Source organism: Myotis myotis, unplaced genomic scaffold (genome assembly GCF_014108235.1).
Source record: "Myotis myotis isolate mMyoMyo1 unplaced genomic scaffold, mMyoMyo1.p scaffold_m19_p_3, whole genome shotgun sequence".
Taxonomy (NCBI): Eukaryota; Metazoa; Chordata; class Mammalia; order Chiroptera; family Vespertilionidae; genus Myotis; species Myotis myotis.
In genome coordinates this window covers 155490860-155498665 of record NW_023416335.1, presented here as the reverse complement: position 1 = coordinate 155498665, position 7806 = coordinate 155490860, and positions in this window count along the sequence as shown.

The following is a 7806-nucleotide window of genomic DNA, read 5'->3' as shown; positions in this document are numbered from 1 at the left end:
TCTCAAAAGCCATGACGTGATTTAGTTCTAATCTTTCACACGAAATGTTAACTAAATGCCCTACATAACAGTTTGACAAGCAGTAGATGATAGTTATTCTGTCTGATTTCTCCTTTTAAAGGTAGTCTCTTTTCTGCATATTTGTAATAGTTAATGTTTTCCAAGAGCTCAGCAGAGATAGACAGTGTCCTGCATGGCATATCTTCCAGTGATCCCTCATGCTTAACAGTCTATGGATGTCCTAATTTACAGTGGAAGAATTGGTACAGAGAAGTGAAGTGACCCTCCTCAGCGTTCTGTGGTGATAGGAGGTGGGGGCCGGATCAGCCGCAGGCCTCTCATTGAGGAAAGATGACTTACTAGAGGAGAGTGCTGCTTTTAAAAATAGTCTCATTCCTTCCCAGGTTTCTCACGATTGGTATCACATTTCCTCGTGTATGCTACAGTTAATAAAAGTCCTACTTAAAATATAGCATCTCAGACTAGACTTTGGGTGGTGAGTACACAATGCAATATACAGATCCTATATAATAAAACCCTAATATGCAAATCAACTGGACAGCAGAATGACCAGTCTGACCACCAGGGGGCAGACGATCAATGCAGGAGCTTCCCCCTGGTGGTCAGTGTCCTCTCACAGGGGGGGTGCTGCTCACTCAGAAGCCAGGCTCATGGCTGGTAAGTGCAGTGGTGGTGGCAGGAGCCTCACCTACCCCTGCAGCAGCATCCCACAGCTGCAGACAGACATCCCCCAAGGGGTCCCAGACTGCAAGAGAGTGCAGGCCAGGCTGAGCCCCCCCCCCCCAGTGCACGAATGTCGTGCACCAGGCCTCTAGTGATGTTTATAAAATTGTACACTTAAAACATATAATGTATTAACCAATGTCACCCTGATACATTTGATTCAATAAAAATGAATACATGTGAGTTCTCTCTCAGTCTCTCTCTCTCTCTCTCTCTCCCCCCCCCCCCCCCCCCACACACACACACACATCCCATACAGAAAACAGTTCAGAAGTGGCCTGATTTCATAAGGGAGAAGGGAGCCTATGGCCAGCCTTGGCATTGAGATAGCAGCACGCTGTTTGCAACCTGAGTTCACACTTGCTTCTTAAGCATACACAGCATGCAGGAGGCTATTTTTGGATGAATATTTAAATGAAAACCTGAGGATCTTATTCTATAAGCTTCTGTCAAAATTTGCGGCTTTCATCTCTTTAGCTGATGCCCTTGTTGGATTTTTTTTTTCAGTCTACTTTTTGAAGCAATATAGACACTGGCATTTGTGCTTATTAAAGTTCATGGTGCGTGTGGAGCGTTTACTGAGACGTTTTAAATTTAAAGTTTATTCCCCAGTGCGTTTGTATGTTAACCTATTCCCAGGAGGAGTAGCTAAGTTTAATGTTTCTTTTATTTTTATTTCATTTATATAGGTATTCATTATAGGAAGTCAGGACATCTTCAAAAATAACTGTCTCTGAGGCACGGTACTCACTGTGGCAGAGTGAGACTGCTGCTGCATAGTTTCTGCATGCTTCTACTTTTCCACATCAGGGAGCCATGTGGCCATTTTTTTGGAGGAAATGCTCACTGTGCCTAACGTATTGTCGTTGTTAAGACCTGATGATGATCCTCGCAGTTATGTGGGAAAGGTTCTGACAACCCCTAGATCAGTGGTTTTAAACCTCTGGGTCATGACACCTTTGGGGGTCGAACGACCCTTTCACAGGGGTCGCCTAAGACCATCAGAAAACACATATATAATTACATATTGTTTTTGTGATTAATCACTATGCTTTAATTATGTTCAGTTTGTAACAATGAAATTGGGGGTCACCACAACATGAGGAACTGTATTAAAGGGTCGCGGCGTTAGGAAGGTTGAGAACCACTGCCCTAGAGCCTGATGGTAATCTTTATTTATCACACATTTTTGAGGTGCTGCCCTAATCATTTTTTTGGTGATGACAACCGTTTAAAGTAGAATCACCACACATTGTTAGGAGAACTGCTTCTCTAGTGCCATGGTCGGCAAACCGTGGCTCGAGAGCCACATGCGGCTCTTTGGCCCCTTGTGTGTGGCTCTTCCACAAAATACCACGTGCAGTCGCGCACGTACAGTGCGATTGAAACTTCGTGGCCCATGCGCAGAAGTCGGTATTTTGTGGAAGAGCCGGTATTTTTTTTTTAATATATTTTATTGAGTTTTTACAGAGAGGAAGGAAGAGAGATAGAGAGTTAGAAACATCGATGAGAGAGAAACATCGATCAGCCGCCTCCTACACATCTCCTACTGGGGATGTGCCCGCAACCCAGGTACATGCCCTTGCCCGGAATCGAACCCGGGACCTTTCAGTCCGCAGGCCGACGCTCTACCCACTGAGCCAAACCGGTTTCGGCGAGAGCCGGTATTTTGTGAAAGAGCCCATGTTGCTCGCGAGCTGCGGTTTGCCGAGCGCAGCTTGCTGACCACTGCTCTAGTGGATACTTTTTACCTCTAAGACCTGGGACTTGGTCAAAAGACCTGTCTTCTGCAAAGCAACACACTTTGTGACTTAGTAAACACCATCCTATCACTCGGGTTTCGTTGTCTGCATTGAAATGTCATCTGTTCCTCTGATAACTTAACGTTGATTTTCTGAACAGATAAACTAGCTTGTGTACTTTGCTAGGAAAGGGGAGAAAAATTTTAAGAAGTAGTCAATGCAAGTATCTGTAGGGGGGTTGTCTCTGTGGAGCTGGAATTTCTACATCTTTGTTTTGTTTTTCCTTCTTGATAAAACTTAGTATTTGGACTTTAGTAGCCCTTGCAACTCCAAGGTTCAGAGAATAATTTACAATGAGTTTTCACTATGAAACATAACTGATGGTGTAAAGCCAATGTCCCCCCTAATTCTTTGGGTCAATTAAAAAAAAAGGTATTATTTTAGTTTTACCCAAAGTGGCACTCACATGCTCTCCTAGCTTCCTGCATATCCCCCCATTGTTTCACATTTACCACGTGAAGGGCTTTGTATGAATCTGAAAACATAGATTTCTCTATGTAATTCCTTTGTAGATCATAATGAATTTAAGTAAATTTATTTTTTGAGCATTTCTATCATTAACATTTCCTCTGTTCAGAAAAGTGCCCATTTGTTCTCATTTCTTTATCACTTTTCAAATGTAAAGAAATGTTTCCCCAAGAATGCACATTTCTCCCCAAAAAGAACCAATTGTCCTTTGAACCTTAGAAGTCATTTGCTTCAGGATCTGACCAGTGATTGAATTTACTTATAAAGAAACACCAATTTATTTCTAAAACACATGCTATGGAATTGATTCCCATGAGACAAAGGAGCATGGTTATTTAGTGAGAAAGCCTTTTGTCTTTCACATTTCACATTAGAATATTGTAGCTCATTTTAAAATTTATATTGTATTTTTAAACATCAGGTATAACCTGAGTAACCTAGCCATTCTATAAATCACTTTTATGATAAATTAAAAATGACCCTCTGGTCTGGTACTACTTTCTCAAGAGTCCATTTTGGAAAATGTGAAGACTAGTCAACAGCCAATCTTAGGACCATGTCAGTTAATCAGTTTTATTTCTGATGGGGCGTGCTGGAGATTAGGGTTCCTCATTTTAGGAAAATAGTAAATGACACAATTGTTAGGATAAGCAAATGGAAACACATGTGCACAATTATTTAAAGAGCTCTACCCTAGCCTGACTTCCTTAGAAATAGAGCTTATTATACGTTACCTTGCATTGGGGGCTGCTATCCTAGGAAAGAAGAATCCTGTGAGGGGGAGGGAAATGAGAGAAAGACAGCAAACACACCCACCATACAGCATTGCCAAGCAGACCACAGCTTCTCAAGAAAACGCGATTGGTTCCTGGCTCACTCATGACCTCTCAGAAGAGAAAGGGGTGAAATTTACTTGGTGAGACCTCCTGGCTTCCTGTCTCTTGTTTCTCATCCATCAAAGTCTGACCCACTATCAGCGGTTCTCAACCTGTGGGTCGCGACCCCTTTGGCAGTCGAACGACCCTTTCACAGGGGTCGCCTAAGACCATCCTGCATATCAGATATTTACATTACAATTCATAACAGTAGCAACATTACAGTTATGAAGTAGCAACGAAAATAATTTTGTGGTTGGGGGTCACCACAACATGAGGAACTGTATTAAAGGGCCAGAAGGCTGAGAACCACTGCTAGATGTTAACACCTGTGCACAATTAGGTTATTTTATGTGGATTCTTAGGGAAGTTGCTGGGGAAACCAGAGACTGTGGTGGAAATGATCAGACCTCACCTCTGAAGAAGCTGAGGTTGTAGTGTTGTTAGTAGATGAAGTGGTCATGGTCGCTAGGGCGCTATGAGCATGAGATCAGCCTGAGCGGTCACTGGAGTCCTCCACCCAATGATCAGGCAAGGCATATGGCAGAGGTGGACATAAATAGTACTGGATTTGGTGTAAGCTCCCCATTCCCCACTACTCCAAAAAGAATTACGTAATTTGCCTTATTAAATAGGAAAGTGCAAGGAATTTTCCAGTCCCATAGAACAAGCTAATCTCACTCATTAGAAGATTGTAACCTAAGAAAGAAGTATCTTTTGATTTCCTACTAACTTCATGACATACTTACAAAAAGTCATTTATACAAACGACTCTGCATGTTGTAAATGACCAAGATCATTATCATCTAATTGCAATCATTATCATTACCTAATGGTATTTCTGAAGGAGACCACCTGCCCATTTCTAAGCAGATGCACCAAGTGATGGATTGATAACTAGACCATTACATTAGGGTACATATAAATAGGTTAAGAATTTAATTTGGAATTAGACCAAGATAAACTTGCTACTACTTTCCCACATAGTAACTATATTTAGAGGAAGAATGTTTTTAGAGTTGATGAAATTTTTAGATAGTTTAAAAATTTTGTTTTGTTTTGTTTAATTCTTTATCTGAGAGGACAAAAGAAAATATACTACAATAAAACAAAACAAAACAAACCAACAAAAACCTATGCTGCCCTTGTCGGTGAGGCTCACTTGGTTGGGTATCATCCGTGCACAAGGAGGTTGCCGGTCCCATTCCAGGTCAAGGACACATGCGGGCTCTATCCCTGGTGTGGGGCCTACGGGAGGCAGCCCATCAATGTTTCACGCTCACTTCGCTGTTTCTCTCTCCCTCTTCCTTCCTCTCTCTCTAAAAAACTAAACAAAAACCAATAAACTATTATTTTTTTTTAAACATATTTTTTATTGATTTTTTACAGAGAGGAAGGGAGAGAGATAGAGAGTTAGAAACATAGATGGGAGAGAAACATCGATCAGCCGCCTCCTGCACATCTCCCACTGGGAATGTGCCCGCAACCCAGGTACATGCCCTTGACCGGAATCGAACCCGGGACCCCTCAGTCCGCAGGCCAACGCTCTATCCACTGAGCCAAACCGGTTTCGGCAACTATTATTTTTTTTAAAAAGGAAAAACTATGTTAATTCTGACTGGGAAGAGTATCATACATAGAGATTGGTAAAATGAATAAAATAAATAGAGCGATTAGCAAATACATTAATAGCTAATGCTTTCAAATTTACCATTTGAAAACATTAGGTATTAACACATAGTCTCCCTCTCAGAAATAAAGATGCATTAACTTGAAAGGCAAAAAGAATAAAGACTGGCCAGTTGGATCATTATTAGAAAGTCAATAAGCCAAGAATTCAAAGACCAGCTTAGTGACATAATTGCTGATTTGAGAAAAATAAATCCTTTTAAAAATATTTGATTAAATTGTACAAATGAGGTTTCAACTTAATCAAACCAAATAAATTCTTTTTTTGCGCAGCATACATTTTGCTTGCCTACCTTGACACATAATGTCCTCCAGATATAGACTGCCCATTGTAGAGTAAAGTACTCTAACTGCTTGTATCATGCCTGATAGAAAATGTACTAAGCAAGAAGCATATTCCATTGAATTTTTGAAGCATTTAGGAACACTAATAGTCTCTTATTTTTCAAACATGCTTAGTGTTACAATGAATATAAAATAATTCCCCCTGCTCATCAACATGACCTTTTCATAATAAAAGAGGGACAAACAGATCCATTACTTTACAGAAATTATCATCTATAGCCCATACTCTACTGAATTCTACCCTCAGAATTTTTTGTTGTTGTTGTTGTTAATCCTCACCTGAGGATATTTCTCCATTGATTTTTAGGGAGAGTGGAAGAGAGAGGGAAAGACAAAGAGAAACATCAATGTGAGAGAAACACATCTATTGGTTGCCTCGCCCAGGCAGGGGAGGAGCCTGCAACCAAAGTACTTGCCCTTGACCTGAATGAACTGCCCTTGACCGGAATGGAACATGGGACCCTTTGGTATGTAGGCCAACACTCTATCCACTGAACCAAACCAGATGGGGCTATCCTCAGGATTTTATAAAAGGCACAAACTGTGAGGTTGAAAAAGACATTTTTCTCCCTCACACAAGATAATATTAGTTGAGATTAAGAAGAATAGATGATCCCAATAATTTCCAAGGCAGATATTTCTGTAATAAAAACTTCTAACTCTATGAGTATAAAAACATAATGGTGAGTCAAATTTTAACATTTATTTTAAGATCAATTTTATTAGTAATTTAAAAATAAAAACTAGTGTTGATATAAATTAATCATTTATTTATCCTCCAAGGTTACAGAACTGGCCTGTTATAATTTGCTGGATATTCAAAAAGCATAGGTAGACAAAGAAATTTGTCATTCAAAAATCTTCAACATTTGAGCAAAAGTAATGTTTGCAGAGAAGTGAATGGAAGTTACTCATATCAAAAGTATACATGGTATTTAACACATATTTTCACGTGGGAAAAATCTCCAGGTGCCGAGTATAACAAATAATCACAATTTGCAAAGGCAATATTACATGGTTATATAGAGCAAAAAATCAAAACTATAAAAGCAGGCCCTAGCTGCTTTGGCTCAGTGGATAGAGCATCAGCCCGGGACTGAAGGGTCCTGGGTTCAATTCCGGTCACAGGCACATGCCTAGGTTTCAGGCTCAATCTCCAGTAGGGAGCGTGCAGGAGGCAACTGATCAATGATTCTCTCTCATCATTGATGTTTCTTTCTTTCTCTCTCTCCCTTCCTCTTTGAAAGCAATAAAAATTAAAGGAAAAAAAAAAGACGATAAAAGCAGATTATACTATAAATTAAGGATTTGGAATAAAAAATGACAAGATTGGTTGGTCCAAATAGAAGTTATAATACTGCCCTAGCTACTTTTACTCAGTGGATAAAGTGTCAGCCTGCAGACTGAGGGGTCCTGAGTTCAACATGCCGGAGGCAGCGATCAATGATTCTATCTCATTATTGATGTTTCTATCTCTCTCCCTCTCCCTTCCTCTCTGAAATCAATAAAAATATATTAAAGAAAAAAAGTTACAATACTGACTTTTGGGTGAAGATGATCCTTTTGCTGTCTTGAAGCTTTGCTACCTCTTCTCATTCTCTGACTTCTTCCATTCAGTAGCCTGGAACTCACTAGGCTTTAAGTCATCTTTGAGTATAAGTGATACAAGCATTTTATGACCTGAAAATCCATTGCATTTGCCCTGACCTGTACAGAAAGTAATATTTCTCCTGGAAAGCAAACATATATTATGATTTTAGGAGGAAGAGAGTGAAACAAAAAAAATTAAAGGCAGGTGAACAAAATTGATTGCAAAAAAAATAAGCACTTTGCAAAACACATTGAAATCCTCAAAAATATGAGTTATTGTTATTCAGATGCAA